Source organism: Saimiri boliviensis, chromosome 16 (assembly GCF_048565385.1).
Source record: "Saimiri boliviensis isolate mSaiBol1 chromosome 16, mSaiBol1.pri, whole genome shotgun sequence".
In the NCBI taxonomy this organism is placed as follows: domain Eukaryota; kingdom Metazoa; phylum Chordata; class Mammalia; order Primates; family Cebidae; genus Saimiri; species Saimiri boliviensis.
This window is the reverse complement of record NC_133464.1, coordinates 2,087,210-2,106,175: the sequence shown is the minus strand read 5'-3', so window position 1 is coordinate 2,106,175 and position 18,966 is coordinate 2,087,210. Positions and strand designations below refer to the sequence as shown.

Genomic DNA, 18,966 nt, shown 5'->3' with positions numbered 1-18,966 from the left:
GGGGAGAGTGGGGGGCGGGGGGCGGGGGGCGCTAGGGGCGGGGAGCGCTGGGAGGAGCTGCAGCTCCAGTGTCCCGGAAGGCCACCGCGTCCCAGTCGGGAGCCCCGCGCTGCGTCTAGGAGGGCGCAACACGCAGACCCCGCAGGGGCCGGAGTTCGGAGCACCCTCGTGTGTGCCCCCTCTCCCCGCGCCCTGCCCCGCAGCGCGCCGCCAAGGCCTCGGCCCTGCCTGCCGTGCTCCGGGCCTGGTTGTTCCCGGGGGTCCCGCGGGCAGGGCGCGGGCCGGCAGGACGCGCGCGCCGACGTTCTTTTGTCTGATAACTAATTTGAGTTAATGCGATCTTTATGTAAAGCTAACAGCGGATAATTGTCTATTTTCTCGCCAACAGTCTCCATCACAATCACTTATCTGGAAACCTGCGGTTGGATTAATCGTTATATTCCCGAGATGAGCGTCGCTGAAATCCTCAGCGAACGCGGGTGGGGACCTGGAGACGCCTCCCGGGCGCTGGTGGGGCGGGTGCCGGCCAGCTCCGCTTCAGCCTGGGACGCGGTGTGCCCAGGTGTTGGTGCCCCCGGGAGAGGGCTTGACTCTCTTTTTGCTGAAGTAGGGGTGCGGGGGTACAGGAGGCGGAGGGAGGAGGAGGGGCGAGGGAAGAGAGGCCTGTGGGGCCGCGGCGCAGCCTGGGTGGAGCGCGGCCTCGGGAGGCCCTGGGCGCATCGCGGCAGGGCCCCGGGCTCCAGGAGCGGGAGGACCCATCAGTGCCGGAGCGCAGTGTTTCGCTTGGGGGAACGTTGCCCTCAGACCTTCGCCTCCCCGCTGCCCCGTGGTCTCGGTTCCACTGGTTTCGCCCATCGTCCCATCCACCTTTCCCACTTGAGGTCCCACCCCGCCCCAGGAGCCCCTCCTTAAGGATCCAGGTCTCTGAACATCATTGGCAACAGCTGCACTCTCCACAACTGAAATCTCCGAGAGAAGAGTCCCGGTTCTAGGGGTAAAGATGGTGGCGGCTGGTGCGTCAACTCTCTAGGGAAGAGGAACTTGCATTGCAAAGACTTGTCTTTCTAAGCTGAAGTCAAAACAGGGGCGTCAAGCGCGCTGCGTTTGGCGGCGGTGGAGGGGCTGTGCGCCCGCGCCGTCCCAGCCGGAGCTGCTGTGGCTGGTGATTGGAGGCTTCACGTCCCGGCCTCCGGCGCTTCTGCAGCTGGGATTTGCCGGCCAAGGGCCGCAGTTGCAACTTTTCAAAAGGGTGTTTCTGGAAAATAACAAAAATCTGGTGACAGTTTTTGGCTACAGAGAATGAAACTGCTTCCCTTTGGCAATGGAACTTGAAACTTCCAAGAGTGAAAAAATGCAACGAAATAAAGTGCCATAAGAGCACTGGATTTTCCAGATAACCCCAAATTACTCCCAAAATGAGGCTTTGTAGATTCTTGTTAAAAGTCTCGAATTTCCTCCTGCAACATCTGATGAGGTCTTTAAGAGCAAACAAGTAAACTTCACCGCGAGAATCAACAAACGCAAGCTCTGGCCAAGGCTCCCTACGCCGTTTTCATCTCCTCAGGGTTGGGGATGTCCCGCCCCATGGCTCACCTGGCTCTTGTCACCTCGGTCATCTTGAAGTGACCGTGAACAATGCTGCTCCCCGCCGCAGAGCCGCTGGTCACTCAGGCAGAACGGGGTATGCAAATGGTTTGAAGAGGCCGAGGCCCTAACACTGCGCCCATTGTCCCGGGCCTCAAAGCACCGAGCAGCTGCGCAGACTTTCTGTGCTGGGACCCTCGGCCGCCACGCTCATGTCATCATTGCCAAACATCAGCTTTGGAGAACTATGCCACCTGAATTCATTAGCAGCCTTCCTTTCGCCGCGACAAGTTTCAAAGTCCAGACCCCCTCCAACGTTGGTAGGGGTGGGAGAAGGAGCAGGGGCCCGGGAAGGGGTTCTTTCAAAGTGGGGCCGCAGGAAAGGGGGGGGTCCCTGGTCTCCTCCTTCTGGTGGGTCCTGCAGCTTTAAAAGCCTTCCTTGGGGTTCTGAGCGCGAATGTCTGCCTCGAACGACCCTGAGATTTGGACATATTCCCGTTTTCTCTCAAGTGTTGCTTTTATGTTGCCAGTTTAACGTCACTGAAAGAGGCCCACAGAGCAAGTCGAGTGACTTTCACAGAGACATCATCTTCTGTTTTAAAGGCAGAGGCAGTGATCCTTTCTGAATCGTCCTTTAGGGTGAACTCACAATATGCATGTCAGAGAAGCTGCGCGCCCTCCAGCAAACCAGTTAAAACGCCAGGCCGCGCTCCTCGCTCCTCGGACTGCAGGACTGCCAGCAGCTCACGGGCTTCCAGTGCCCGCAGCAAGGCGAGGGGAGGCGCGTCTCCGTGACCCGACGACCTGCGTGCACGCCCGCTCTCCACGCCGGTCCCCTGCCCGCACCTGCCCAAGTGGCCTGGTCTCTCCAGAACCCGGAGGGTGGGGAAGGGTGCTCCTGATGCTCCGGGAGGGTGCAGGGCGGGCCGGCGGGGAAGGGCGCTAGAACCCAGGAGCACAAACCACCGTTAGGGCCTGAGGGACCCAGCGGTGGGTGGGGTCAGTTTCTCAGACGTGTGGGAGGCCGCAGGCGGGGTCAACTAAGGCAGTTTCCCTCCCCCAAAGGACACTCGTTCTCCTCCGACCAGGATCTCCAGTAACGTGTCCTTCCGCTTCCCCACAGGACTCCAAGCTGCTTTTCCCTCTCTGCAGCTTCCGAGGCTGGGAAAACTTCCTAGGAGAAAGCAAGAGAAAGCCGCCAGCCAGGGCCGAGGACTAAACGTTGGGGTCGAGGGGCGCAGAGGAGCGGGTTCACCCCTGCGCACCCCAAGGCCTCTCCAGCACCCGCGAGGTCGTCCGTGAGCGCCCAGGCCCCCGAAATGCCTGCCCTGCTCCTGACAAACGGAGGGGGTAGGATGTGGAGGGGTAGCGCAACCAGTTACGCTTTTGTAAACACAAGAATAGAAAAATAAATGGAGGAAATCTATCTTTTGGGTGTGTCATTTTTGGTGGGGGGGCGGGCTTGAAGGTGGAGTCATCTAGATCCAGGAAAAGCTACAGCGCCATGTGGGAAGTGGGGTTTGGGGGCAGGCTCCTGGTAAATGCGGATCCCTTTGACCTGGAACACCATCTCGTTTTCTCCCTGGACAATTGTATGATGTGGCCCGAAGGGTCTAGAAGGTCTCAGATCAGACCCTGCAGAAGCTCCTCCCCAGGGTTTCTCATCTGTGCCAGCCCCTGGCTGGGCCTGGGCAGCCTTGCCCTCGTCCTCTGGCCCCAGTTCCTGCCACCCTTCCCACCGCCCCACGTGCAGGCGAGGCTGAGGCTGCCGAAGGCTGGGGACAGGGCTGCAGGCCAGAGGCGGCTTCGGGAGACGTGGCCGTGGGAGGGAGAGTGCCAGGAAGTTGCCAAGAGAGGGAGTTTTTGCCGGTGTGGGTCACTGATGTCCCCGCGGGGGTGGGGGACAGTACCTGGCTGCCTGCAGCTCTTCCGATCTGTCTGCTGAGGGGATGCGGAGGCCATCGCTGGGGGCGGAGCCAAGGGCCCGCAGAAGCTCTGGGCACCGGCTGGGCCTCTCCCTGCCCAAAGGGCTCCACAGGGTGCCCAGGGGTTCTGGCCAGCGCCTGGTAACCCGTGACCCTCGGCTTGCTGTGGCCTCCCTCCCACACACTGACTTACACACTTGTCACATACACACATCGCCACACCCCCACCCATCCACACACCCACACATCTACACACCCCCACACACATCCACACACCCACACGCATCCCACACCCACACACATCCACACACCCACACACATCCCACACACCCACACACATCCACACACCCCCACACACATCCACACACCCACACACATCCACACACCCACACACTCACATCCCCCCCACACACATCCACACACCCCCACACTCATCCCACACACTCACACATCCACACACCCCCACACACATCCCACGCACTCACACACCCCACACTCACATCCCACACCCTCACACACATCCCCATACCCTCACATCCCCACACCCACACACACTGCCACACCGTCACACACATCCCACACAGACACATCCCCACACTCACACATATCCCCACACCCTCACACACACCCCACACACTCACAAACATCCCCACACCTACACACATCCACACACCCACACATCACCACACTCCCACACATCCTACACACTCAGACACATCCCCACACCCTCACATATTCACACACCTTCACACATCCACACACACCACATGCACTCACACAGCCCCATACTCACACCCCACACTCACATCCCACACCCTCACACATATCCCCACGCCCTCACACATTGCCACACCCCCACACACATCCCACACAGACACATCTCCACACTCACACACATCCCCACATTCACACACACATCCCCACACACCCTCACACATCCCCACAAACACACATCCTACGCCTTTACACGTCCCCACACACTCACACATCCCCACATACATTCCCCACACACATCCCACACCCACACATCCCCCCACACACATCCCACACACTCACGCACATCCCACACACAGACATCCCACACCCCCACATCCCACACACTCACATCCCACACCCACACATCACCACACCTTCCCACACATCCAACATACTCACATACACACACCACACTCATATCCTACACACCCTCAGACACATCCCACACCCACACATCCCACTGACACATCCCACACACACACACATCCCACACACCCTCACACACATCCCACACCCACACATCCCACTGACACATCCCACACACACACACATCCCACACACCCTCACACACATCCCACACCCACACATCCCAATCACACACATCCCACACACTCATACACATCCCACACCCAGACATCCCACACACACACACCCCACACACTCACATACATCCACACACTCACATCCCACACACTCACACACATCACACAGACATCCCACACACACATCACACACACACACATCCCACACACCCTCACACACATCCCCGCACACACACACCCCACACACACTCACACACATCCACACACACACACATCCCACACACACGAATTCCCGGAATCAATATTCCCCACATACGTGCAGGTCACGCACTCTTTCTTACACAGGATTCACAGATTCAGCAAACTCACAGGCACTCACTCTTACACACGACACAGTTGCACACTTGCATTCCCCACACACACACGCACTGCCATCCCCTTGCGTCTCCACAGAGTCGAGGGCCGGTTGAACACTGAGGTGGCTCTTCGTGGCTGGGCGGGACTTCTCATGGGAGGGAAAGTCACACAGGGGGCAGGTTACTGGCTCAGGGACACACACAGGCCCGGTGAGCTGATCCTTATAGAAATTCAACAGCTGCAGCCAAACACGGAGAACGAGGCCACGTCACCTCTCGGCTTCAGCAATTCCTTTCCTCCTGTGTTTTCGGAGCGGGCTCCTCCTGCCTGAGCCTCCCGCGGTGCGGTGGGTTCTCAGCGCTCCCAGGTTCAGGCTCCTCGGCTGCCCCTGGACTTGTGTCCTCGGGGGTGGTGGGCGCTGGCCCGCAGGGGAGCAGGGCCGCCTGCCGCTCGGCCTGCAGCTCGGTGTGAAACGCGCACGGGGTTCTCCAGGCGCAGTACTCAAAAGCAGGTGAAACGCCTCAGGAATCACTTAAAATATTGACCACAGGTTGGAATGATTGTATTTTAGATACCTTAGGTTAAATAGAATACATTATTGAAATATCTCCTTCGTTTTGCTTTTTAAAACTGTAGCTCCCGGGAACTTTGCGATTACCTGCGTGGCTATGTGTGCTTTATCCTTCTGCTGGGCAGCAGGAGACCTTCTCAGGGATCTTCAGAAACTACAAAGGAAAAGCAAAGATGGTGGAGACGGCTGAGCAGGTGGCCTGGAGGGACGCCCGCACAGAGTCCTCCGTTCTGAAGTTGCTGTTGTACCACAGTCTGTTCCCAAAGCGTCTTTCCTTTCATGAGAATGCATGGCAGGCGGTGGGGGGGGGGGGGGGGGGCGGGCTGGGCGAGTAAGGACATCACACTTGGTGTTTTACTTCTCGATTCATTTTCTTTTCATTTTAACTTTAGTTCCATCTAATTACTATATTGTGATCTCAGTCAGCAATCTTGTGGGAACTCTCCAGCAACTTCTGAAGCATCTTGCTCCAAGTGTTGGATAATGAGGAGACGTGAGTGACCAAGGTGACTGCAGAACGTCAGTGCAGCTCGAAAGCTTTCCTGTTATTTTCAAATCTCGGGTCAGCAGTTTGGTACTTTTTTGCTTTAATTTTCCCCCACACGCGTTTCACTGCCACCACGAACCATCACCACAACCCAAAACACAGCAAACAAACGGAAAGCTTCGGGAGGAATTTACATCTGGGAAAATGCTTCTATTCATCAAGAGTGGGATTCCCTTTTATTCCCACAATCGACTCACAGCTTCAAACATCCATGGAGTCATACTTTGGTCATGGAAGTTGCAAGAAACCATATTTGCCAACTTTTTATTTTAAAGAAGGTATTTAAAAATATTTTACATGTTAGCCACAGATTTCTAGAAGTGAACTTATAAAAATTAGAAACGATATTTTGCCTGTTGATAACAGCAAGTGAAAAGAGATTGCTCCAAGAATGTTGTTTTCAATAAATTCAGTGTAACGGCAACACAAAAATTCTGCCTGCAGGCTGCATAGACACACGTTATACTTTTACATATTTATCCTGAGGGTTGCATAATTAATTTTAAAAATGCAATAAGAATGTGAGGTCACGTGTACTTTGCCAATAATGGAAGTGTCTCATAGAGAATTTTGAATAAAATTAAGATTTTTTTTATTATAAAAGGAACTGTCCTATTGTTCGTTATTAGTATGTTGTTCACTTACTGTTCTACTTTTGGCTAAATTAAATTTCACTAAAGGAAAAAGAAAATGTTGTGAAATACCGAGGTTAAACAAGGCTTTGTGGGTAACATAATTGAAAGGGTTAATTTTGGTATTAACTCTTTGGGGAATATCACTCTTGTTATTTAAGTAAGCAACTAATAGAATTATTTTATTCCTTCATCAAACTACCTGATTTAAAAAAAACAAAAAAACACCTGCCAAAGGAAAAACTAAAAACTTAGCACATTCCTGTTAAGGAGCAATCAGCATCCCGTTGGAAACTCCAGCACTCAGACTCTGGATGTTTAAGACGGTCTGTTCATTTAGGATATGTATTACACTGCTTCATTTGCATTGTCACCTTATAAAGCCAGAGAGACTCTCATTTGCTTTCTGTTTTTCTTCTTTTCCCTAAGGACTACAATGGTTATATACTTTCAAATATTCACAGACAAGATATTCTGGATAAATAATCTAAGATTAAATAAATTAGGTCAACGTTCATACAGGGCCAGTGTGATATGTCCCTTGTGCTGAAATTGTCTGGTGTCAGCTACATTGATTGAAAAAGCACTACAGACCTAAAGGAAAAAAAAAACACAACTCTTATTACAAGATGTCTCAAAAGCAGATAAGAAAGCAACGAAGTCTTCTGGTAAATGAGGGACCTTATCTAGATTTTAATATGGCAGGAGGCAAATTATAAATGTTTCTGCAAGTTAGACAACTTGCATGGGAAAACAGACGTTCCTGAAGTTCCCATAATCCTCAGCCAGTCATAGAGTTTGCACATCATCTGCTGCTGGTGGGTTCTCTGTGCTTTTCCTCAAGATACATTCCATAAGATTCAGGTCACACTGGCTGGGCTGTTTGACTCACTCTAGGGTGGAGATAGCTCAGGAGAAGGACACCTGAGTGTAGTTGTCGAAGAGCTACTTACTGCTTATCTACATGTTGTTCGTATCTCCTTCACACATTGTTTCTCTCTTTCTGAAAATGGCTGTTAATATAACAAAGTCCTCATACAAGACTAAAATGTCAAGGGTTGGAAAAAAGGGTTCTTGAGGCTTTCACACGGAGACCACATTGCTGAAGTCGGTAGCAGAGCTCAGCTTGTTTTCATGGGTAGCCTCTTTGGTAATTTTGTAGGTGAGAAAATGATTTCTTTGTCTGATCATTGTGATTGTCATCCATGTATCAACCCAAGTTCACTGAATTGTTGCTCCCGTCACCATTATAATCTATTATCACAGAAGGTATTTAACAAGTTGATAATTTGATAGAATGAACACAATGGCTGTCAGTACCTATATTTCAGAAACAGACACAGACTCGTCTAGCAGGCTGCTGCCCACAGAGGATCCCATTCCACTGAAAAATTACTATCTTTAGAGCATGTTTCTGGGGGGACAATAATGATGGTCACCTTCATCTTCATCTTCAGGACTAAACTAAACTGCGAATGCATGCCTGGGCCTGCAAAAAAACTAACAAAATAAAATCAAGAAGGAAGCCCAAGAGCCTACAGCTGGACATTCCTGATTGCATTCTAATAGAAAAGTGGGCACTTTGAGGGAGAATCTCATAGCTGTTCAATACTCAGTGAGCCGCAGCTACAGGTGCTATGAACTTGGAGAAGCAGTTGCTGAAACAAGGATCGTATACGCAAAGTAAATCGGAGGCCGAGGTCTAGAATGAAGGAATTAAAGAAAGAAAGAAAACATAAAGTTTCAGATAAAAACAAGGGAGTCGGAGCTCTGCCGGCCATTCTCTGGTTGACTCCAGGGGAGAGCTGGTGCCCACGGGGTCAGTGCTCTGGTTGGTGTCTTCAGCTCACCCAGTTTTCTGCACTGCGGCCCATGCAGCCTTGCTATACCGCTTGTCTGGGGCAGGTGAGATGGGATCACCTGCATCCACGGGAAGAGGGGTCATCAAGGATCGAACGTGGCCCATGACATTTTGCCCTCCTTACTTGACTCTTAGAAGCTTCTAGATGCACCACCATGATTTGACCTCAGGGTCCCCAGCATGATCTCAGGGTCTTGAGCCCCATTCTGAGTCGCAGAGAAGCTTTCAGAAGATCCACCTGCTGCCCACATCACAGGGATCCTTTCCGTTGGCAGGCTCAGGCAAGCTGTGCTACATTGGTTGGACCTTCCACACACCGTGTCACTGCTCTTACCAGCCCACCAGCCTAGCCCAGCACCCTAACCCAGCACCCTAGCCCAGCACCCTAGCCAACCTCATACACCAAACCCAGGAGCATCCCAGAAGCAGACATAGCACCCTGAGCCTCCCTCCGAGCCCTTCAGTGCTTCTAATGAAGGCCGTTTCTCCTCAGAAGGAAACTAAGTTCATCCCTTCTTCCCTGCTGTGCACTTTGTAAAGAAGGGCTGGATGGAGGCCACAGAGCGTAAGTCCTGGTTCCTCTCTGATCTGAGCAAACCTAAGGTTTGTGGGTTTGAAAAATGCCTATTTCATGCGATTCTCTCTTAAGGAGGAAAGGCGAAGGCAAGGGCAGGCAGGACTCTCACAGCTCTTTCCGCGGGAGGCTCCGTCTGAAGCTCTGCGGCGTGGTCTTTTATTTCTAGTCTGAAAAAATTAACTGGTACCTTGACTGGAGATTATTCATAAGCTAACGCAGTAACTTACATTCCTTTGATAAGACGGGAAAAGATGATAGGGTAAGAATTCACTTCAGTAGATGTTTGTCAGGCATCTACTATATTTACGGTACTCTGCAAAGTGCAGGATACAGAAGTAAAGAAGATACAGCTCACGATTCATGCTCTCAAGAAATTCACAGCCTTGCAGCCAAGAGACAGTAAACACTTGAATGTCATTCAGCATGACAACTGCAATCCTAGGTAATTCACAGGGGCACTTAGAAAGGAGTGGCACTCTCTTCTTGGGGGGTCAGAGAAAGCATCCCGGGATCTGAGCCCCGAGGGAAGAGAAGAGGGAGGGGAAGGCAGTCTCGCAGGGGAACGGCATCTGCAGAGGCACAGGGCAGGACACAGCAAATCATCTTCAGGAAAGTGGGCTCCGTGCCAAGGGGCAGAGTGATGATTCTGCAGAGAAAAAGATGGTTCTGGGCTGGGTGGTCAGAGAAAGTTTCCCAGAGGAAGACAGAACTTGCTCAGGGCCTCCAAACACAGCCCACGGCTGGAGAACCTGGGTGGAAGGCGGTGTCCCTCGGCGGAGGACGTGAGGCCACGGCGGCTGGTTTGCCGGATGCTTGTGTGGTGGCCGTGCCTGAGCTTGGCTGGAGCCAAAGATGAGGTTGAGTATGTGAGCAGAGGTGAGCATGCTGGAGGAGGAGGGTCTGCTGTGCGATGGAGCGCCTCGGATGGCAGATGCGTGAATGCTCTCCTGGTTCTTGGGGCGGTGACAACCTCGGGAATGGTTCGGAGCAGAGGCACCCTGGGTGGCCTGTGGCATCTTGGTGTGCGCAGCAGTGTGAGGGCCAAGTGGGGACAGATCACTGTGATGGCTGCTGTGAACCGTCTTCGAGCACCTCTTGGTCCGTGAGAATCAGCCCTTGAGAAAATTCTGAGAGCAACTGTACTCATTCAGAGAGAGAAAGAGAGAGAGAGAGAGAGAGAGAGAGAGAGAGAGAGAGAGAGGGAGAGAGGGAGATCCATGTCTGCATTGGAGCAGGTGGGGAGGGGCCACACTCAGGGCTCTTGGAACAGATGAGCGACCCCTGCATAGTGCGCAGGGCACCAGCGCCTGCCTGTATGACCCTCCACACGCTCTCCGCTGTCTGGCCTCTTGTAACCCCTTTGGTTGCATTTTCCACTTACACTTCCCCCTGCTCAACCTACGTTAGCGCTCGGACCCTTCCTAGCCCACCTCGGGCCCTGGCAATGCTGCTTCCCTTTCCCCAGAGGACCTGGCCGCTCACCTCGTCTCCTCCCCGACCCCCTCTGCTCAGAGGCCCCCTTGTCAGCGAGGCCCTGCTGACCGCCCGTTTCAATGGGCCCCAACCTCTGTTTGTCTTCTTTCGTCTCTGTTGCACTTACCCCAAGGACCAAGCCACATCCCTCACTGGCTCTCTTGGTGTCGTCCCCCACCCAGAAGCAAGCTTCATCCAGGAGGGATTCCCATCTGCATGGCACGTGCTGCACCCTCGACCCGGGTGCCTGGAACTACCCCGGTGTGTCCTGGTCACTCAGTGGCTGTTTCCAAAGGAAGGAGGAATGAACACGTGGCCGAGGGTGAACCACGATGAGGCCGTGAGGAGGAGGCCAGCTGGGGAGACGCGGGAGAGCTGTCCCTGCACTCTGAGGGTGAACAGCCTGGGGAAGTCCTGCGTGTTCGGGTGGCAGCCTCTGGCCTCCTGGAATTAAATGGTCATGATTTTCAGGTGAAACAACGAGGCCAGAGCATGCTTTCCTCAAGCCAGCAGCGGGACGCGGAGGGCTGATGGTGCCGAGAGTCAGGGCTGAGTTCGCCAGGTGAGTCCTGGGGTACCTACCAGGCGGTGCGGGATCCTGGGAGGTGAGTGGAAACGCTGGGCGCCGGTGGGAGACGGAGAAGGCGGCGGGGGCAGTCCAGATGCGAGGCCATTCGCTGAGGCGCTTTCTGAAGCACAGACGGGGCCCGCGGGCGCAGAAGAAGGTTGGCTATTGGGTAAGAATCATTTTCCCATGCCCTGCACAGATTCACATGGACACACCCCAGCACCAGGAGCTGTCCCCAGGCACTGGACCAGCCCAGGGACTCACGGGGAATAGGTGGCCCGTTTAAAACGAGATACCTAAGGCGACTTGGGGAAGGCAGGGGCCTGCAGAGTGGGGCACTGTGCCAGGCAGCCAGAATGTCCAGGGTGGTGGGGCAGCGCCCTGAGGTCTTCCAGCCCAGGCCCACAGGATGGAGGAGGCCACGGCCCAGCCTGGGAGAAGGGAACTGTGTCTCGGGAGCCACAGTAGCAGGGAGCAGCGACCTTCAGCTGAGGAAGCGGCCTGCCCAAGACTCAGGGAGGGGCGGGAGCAGGAGCAGGCACTGAACAGGCACCCCACTGCCACCTCCCCCTCTCTCCTGCCTCCAGCCCTGCAGGCACCAAAACCAGATGGAACTCCAGGGCAGAGCGCGGGAGAGCCTGGGGCGAGCACTGACCAAGATGAAGATCTGCAGGCTCCAGGGTCTCCCCTTTGAGAGGCTGAGCGTGCAACCCGAGGCTCCGACAGCAATAAGCTTGGACCTCCATGCCAAACGCCGCCTGGCCAGGGGAGCCCTGGGGGTGGCCAACATAGCAGAAGCTTTGCAGCTAGCTCCACCTTTGAGGAGGAGGGGTGTCACACACACAGGCTTCGGAGCCTTGCGTCGGGGGTGATGGGGGCGTTGGAGCAGGCGCTGAGGCCTGGGATTCTGTGCAGGGCTTATCCTGGGTCCCACTGCACAGGAACAGGACGGTGTCTGAGCCACATCCCGCTCTGTGTGTGGTATAGGAGAGAGGACAGGGAAACCCTTTGTCCATAAAGAAATGCTCAATATCTCCCACTCTTTAATTTGAATTTCAGGTCGATGTCTCCGATAGCATTTTCTTTCCCTGTGCACACTGGGCCGTTGGTCAGGCCTGGGTTCCGCCCCGTCACGCTGTCATCTCTGCTGTGCAGGGCAACGGCCTTTGTGGTGGCTTGGGCTGGGTGTGGAACCTGCTCTCGCAGCTCCTTCCCGAGCGTCATGGGTGCTGCATCAGGGGTGCACGAGGGAGGCCTGAGCGCGCGACAGTCTGCCCAAGTGATTTCCCATCTGATTGCGTCTGTGAGCTGCAGTGCAATTGCCAATCAGCCCTGGAGAAGATTAGACTCAGAGCGATCTTTTCGTGGCTGGGTCCCGCCCGGGATGACTCTAAAAGGAGGCGGCTCTGAGGACGGCCACTTAGGTCTCCAAGGCCCTGCCACTCAGGGAGCCTGCGAGCTTCTCGGGCTGCAGAGGGGCCGGCATGTTTTCAAGCCCCGGATCCCCGCTGGGCCTGCCAAGCCCCAATCAAGGGGCTGTCGCTGAGGCTGCCCCTTCCTGAGATTGCGGGGGGTGCGGGGGAGGGTGCAGAGGGATGAACTGCCTTGGGACCCCTAATGGGCTCAGCAGCCTGGGGCTTTCACTGCAGAGCCAGGCAGGGGGAGAACAGCAGGTGACCCCTGAGTGTGCCGTGGCCTCCTTCACAGGAGGCCGGGAGGCTATCACCAACAGTGCTGGCCTCGGCAGCCGGTGCTGTGACGGCTCGGAAGTGTGGCCACCGGCTGGATCCCAGAACCTGCGGAAGGCGAGGTGTGTCTTGGTTCCGCTCACAGCCCTCCGAGGATGCTCAGACAGAAATCACACATTCTCAATTTGAATATGAAGAATAATAAATGAGAAATGAAATCAAAACTCCTCATACATGGAATGCACCACTGCGCCGCAGACAGGACTTTAAATAGATGCGTGTAGACACATTTCAAAACGGGCAATTTGGATATTAAAACTCAAATGGCATGAGTGACGTTGGGGAACATGTGCCAGTGACATGCACACAGCTGAGACACACAGAGACACACACACGGCCGAGACACACACAGACACACACATGGCTGAGACACACAGAGACACACACATGGCTGAGACACACAGAGACACACACACGGCTGAGACACACACAGACACACACACGACCGAGACACACAGAGATACACACACGGCTGAGACACACACATGGCTGAGACACACAGAGACACACACATGGCTGAGACACACACACGGCCGAGACACACAGAGACACACACACGGCCGAGACACACAGAGATACACACACGGCTGAGACACACACATGGCTGAGACACACAGAGACACACACATGGCCGAGACACACAGAGACACACACATGGCTGAGACACACACGGCCGAGACACACAGAGACACACACATGGCTGAGACACACAGAGACACACACATGGCTGAGACACACACACGGCCGAGACACACAGAGACACACACACGGCCGAGACACACAGAGATACACACACGGCTGAGACACACACATGGCCGAGACACACAGAGACACACACACGGCCGAGACACACAGAGATACACACACGGCTGAGACACACACAGGGCTGAGACACACAGAGACACACACATGGCTGAGACACACACACGGCCGAGACACACAGAGACACACACACGGCTGAGACACACACAGACACACACACGGCCGAGACACACAGAGACACACACACGGCTGAGACACACACAGACACACACACGGCCGAGACACACAGAGACACACACACGGCCGAGACACACAGAGATACACACACGGCTGAGACACACACACGGCCGAGACACACAGAGACACACACACGGCCGAGACACACAGAGACACACACATGGCTGAGACACACACACGGCCGAGACACACAGAGATACACACACGGCTGAGACGCACAGAGACATACAGCTGAGATACACAGACACACGCATGGCTGAGACACACACAGCTGAGACACACAGAGACACACACACGGCTGAGACGCACAGAGACATACAGCTGAGATACACAGACACACGCATGGCTGAGACACGCAGTGACACACACGCAGCTGAGACGCACAGAGACATACAGCTGGGACACACTTAAGACTGAGACACGCACACACACCTGAGACACGCAGCAATTCACACACGGCTGAGATACAGCCCTGCTGGTGGCACCTGCCCGATGGGTGCCAGTCACAAAGACCCCTCCTGGGTCCACAAGGCCCCCTGCCAAAGACTCGTCTGCCCCCCCTACCCGTGTCACTGAGAGGCTCCCCCACCTTGGCACACCGCTCTGTGACCACCTTCCATTTTCCTGTCCCTGTCACTCCTGTAAGGAAGGAAGGAAGGCTGCCTCCATTGGACTTGGATCCTCAGCTCTTAGGACAGCGCCTGGCACCTGCTGGACATGGTTGTCCAGGGAGGGAGGAAGAGAAGGAGGGAGGGAGGGAGGAGAGAAGGGAAGAAGGAAGGCAGGGAGGGAGGAGGGAGGGAGGGAGTGGAAGGAGGTGGGGGAAGGAGGGGGACGGGGGGGGAACGAAGGGAGGTGGGGAAGAGGAAAAGGAAGTGTCGCTAAGCACAGAGAGCAGGAGCCCTCCCGATGGTGTGGACTGATTCCCTCCGTCCTGTGGTGTCTAAAGGAGAAAGGGGTGTTTCTGGGACAGCACACGAGAGCCAGGAGTCCGAGCCAGAGTGACCTGAGCTCCTGCCGCCCCAAATGCCACACTCCCTCCATGGACCCCAGACGAGCTCTCTGGTTGACAGTGGGAGACTGTTCCAGCGACTGGCTGGCACTGTTTGCCACAGTCCTATTTTATTTATTTTATTATTTATTGTTGCCATCTTCTACTTGCATTATCTAGGGAAAAAAGGCATTCTTTTGTGACAGGTTGAGGAGGGGTGTAAGTAAATGAAGGGACATGATAAAAAGGGGTTCCCCGACAGTGCAGCGGGGCCGGGCCTGCTGCAGGGCAGCCTCGTTCTGTTCTCAGCATCACAGTTGTGCTGGCACTAGACAGACACAGGCGGGGTGACAGGAGCGTGAGAAGCACTTCCAGTCAGTCTTGGAAAGGTTGCAGCCTGTCTCCGCACCTGCCAATGCTTTTAAAAGGATGAAGACATTTACTCTGACCTTGAGACTGAGCACACAAATCTCGGCCTTTTTGCTGGAGTGAGCCATCAGTGCTCATCCGCAGCTGAGTGCTCTGGTGCAAAGAGCTATAAAATCTCAGTTTAAGGCCTTGAGATAGGAGGCTCCGAATTTGTGTGCAGACGGCTTTTCCCATCATGGATAATGAGCTATTTTACCTTTGACAAAAGACTGTAGATCTGACGTACACAGATCTGTAAGCCCGAACCTTGCAGATTCTTTGTGTGTGGGGGTGGCATGGGGCATCCACAGGGTAAATGTGAGTGCACACCCCTCATCCCACTGACGCTTTTCCGGGAGTTGAGCTGCCTCAGCTTCCTTCTGCAGATGCTTTTGCACTCAGACACGGAGCCGTCCTGCTCTGGGAGAAGTTTCAAGGGAGCAACTGCTTAGGCCTGTTCCAGAAATCCCCAAATGCAAAGATTTATTAGAGTCATTTTTAAATTTCATGAAAACAGTTGTCGAAAAGAAACACCCATAAAACCGTTATGTGGTCACGCTCAGTCAGTGCATGTGGAGATCAGATAACAACCACTGAAGTGTGTTATTTGAATGGGTTATTTGTTCATTTCGTTTGAGTAAATACAAATACATATTTATGAGTTCTTATAAGATTCTGTTTGATTCTAGTGGCCGGGTGCAGTGGCTCACACCTGTAATCCCGGCACTTTGGGAAGCTGAGGCAGGCAGATCACCTGAGGTCAGGAGTTCGAGACCAGCCTGACCAAGATGATGAAACCCCATCTCTACTAAAAATACAAAAATTAGCTGGGCATGGTGGTGGGCACCTGTTATCCCAGCTCCTCAGGAGGCTGAGGCTGTAGAATTGCTCAAACGCAGGAAATGGAGGTTGCAGTGAGCTGAGAGGCACCACTGCACTCCAGCCTGGGGAACAGACTGAGGCTCTGTCTCAAAAAAAAAAAAAAAAAGGATTCTGTTTGATTTTATATTTCGAAACTGTTTTCCAGAAGGCTGGACCATTCCACTTTGTACAAGAATTCCAGTCACTCCACAGCCTCTCCAGCACTTAGCTTTGTCATGTTTTAAAATTTAGTCGTTAATAATCATATTAGGCTGGGCACAGCGGCTCACACCTGTAATCCCAGCACTTTGGGAGGCTAAGGCAGGTGAATCACGTGAGGTCAGGATTCGGATTCGAGACCAGCCTGAACAACATGGTGAAAACCCATCTCTACTAAAAATACTAAAAAAAAAAAAAAAAAAAAAAAAAAAAAAAAAAAAATTATCCATGCATGATGGTACATGCCCATAATCCCAGCTACTCAGGAGACTGAGGCAGTAGAATCGATTGAACCCAAGAGGCAGAGGTAGCAGTGAGCCAAGATCATGCCATTACACTCCAGTCTGGGTTACAGAGTGATACTCCATCCCCAAAAATAAATAAATAAATCATACTAAACATACGAAGCACAGTGCCCTCTCATTCTGATTTTAATTTGCATTCATTCCCCAGTGAATAATGATATCCAGCTTTTTAAAGATGTGTTTATTTGTCACTCATGTATTTTCTTTCATAAAGTATGTGTTCAAATGTTTTGCCAATTTCATTCCTGTGTTTCCTGGTTTCTTATTGTTGAGTTTTGAGAGTCCTCTATGTGGTCAGTTGGCAAGTCCTTTGCCAGATACATGATTCTAAAATATTTTATTCTCATCTCCATCTTTTTTCACTCTTTTAGCACTGAGCTGGGCAGAGCAAACATTTTTAATTTTGATGAAGTCCAGTTTATTAATTTTTCCTTATACAACGAAGTTTGTCACAAGGATTTCCTTCTAAATTTTTTAGTGTTTCATGCCTTACATTTAGGTCTGTGATCCCTTTTTAGTTAATGGAGACCTTTTTATTTTCCCATGTAGATGTCTAATGGTTCCAGTGACATTTGTTAAACAGACTATCTTTTCTTCATTGAATTGTCTCTGTACTTTTGTCAAAAATCAATTGTGCTAGTCTATCTCTGGACTCTACTCCTGCCTATCGATCTATGTCTATCTTTCAGCCAGTAGAACATTGTCTTGATTATGGTATCTTTAGAGTAAGGATGTTTCTAGTAACTTGCCTTTGCAGGTAGATTTTAGAATCGGGGTTTGGCTATCCTCAGAGTCCTGGGGAGGTTTGGTTAGGGTTGCCTCAGACCTATAGATCCAGCTGGGAAGAATACACATGGCAACCCTATAAACTCTTCCAATTCATGCACACAAACATGATTTCACTAATATAGGTTTACTTTGATTTCTTTTATCAGCATTTTATACCTTTCAGTATTCATATCCCGCAATATTTTTTCATATGAATATCTAAATATTTTATTTTTATGCCACAGTGGAAATGGTACTTAAAAAACTGATTCCCCATTGTTTATGTGGAATATATAGATACACAATTGATTTCTTTTTAGGATATTGACTATATCCTGTGACCCTGCTAGACTTCGCTATTAGTTCTAGGACTTTCTATGTAGATTCCACAGAATTTGTTCTGTAGATGACCATGTCATCTGCAAATAGAGACAGTTGTATTTCTTCCTTTACAACCCGTGTGCTTTGTTTTGTGCCTTGCTTAATTTCATTGGCAAGGATTTCCAGTATTATGTTTAATGAAAATAGAAGTAGTGACATTGGACAAATTTACCTGATTCCTAATTTTGTGGGGTAAGCAGTCAGTCTTTACCATGTAAGTATGATGCTAGCTATAGGATTTTTGTAGATTACTTTTGGCAAGTTAAAGAAATACCCTTTTGTTCTTAGTTTGCTGAGAATTTCTATCAGGAATGAATGTTACATTTTGTTAAATTCTTTGTGTCTAATTAGATGATCACATGAGTTTTCTTCTTTCCTTAATATGATGACATATTAATCTTCAACTGTCAATCCCGCTTTGCATTCCTGGAATAACCCCCCCTTGGTCAGTATATATTATCCTTATTATAAACGGGCAAATTCTCCATGCTGTTTCTTCTGCTACGGGTCTCCGTATCTCTGTGCAGGAGGGTACGGGTCTGCTGTCATACCGTGATGTCTGCCTGTGTTCTGTAGCAGCACAGCGTTGCTCTGATAAACGGCCGGAACATGTCCCCCCTCTTCCGTTTTCTGGAAGAGAGTGTGTACACTGCTGTCATGGTTTGCCTCTGATGTTTGATAGCATTTTCCAGTGAAACCATTTGGTCTTGGAATTTTGAGTTTCTTCTTTCTTTTTTTTTAAGTTCTTAAGTGTGACTTCAGCTTCCCCGATAGATATGGAATAAGTCTGGTTCCCTCTCTCTTTTTGAGTGAGCTTTGGTTGCTTGCATCTTTCAAAACATTGGTCATTTAATCTGCTATGGAATATGGTTAGAGTGTGGTTCATAGTATTC

The 18,966-nt window shown here is 52.0% G+C and overlaps 1 long non-coding RNA gene across 1 annotated transcript; it reads left to right on the top strand.

Annotated features, from left to right (window-relative positions):
* Positions 1 to 41: 41 nt before the first annotated feature.
* On the top strand, positions 42 to 3,010 carry LOC104651442 (uncharacterized). The gene is made up of 2 exons (XR_744908.2): positions 42 to 2,466; positions 2,708 to 3,010. It is a non-coding gene; the product is annotated as an uncharacterized LOC104651442 (long non-coding RNA).
* The last annotated feature ends 15,956 nt before the right edge of the window (positions 3,011 to 18,966 follow it).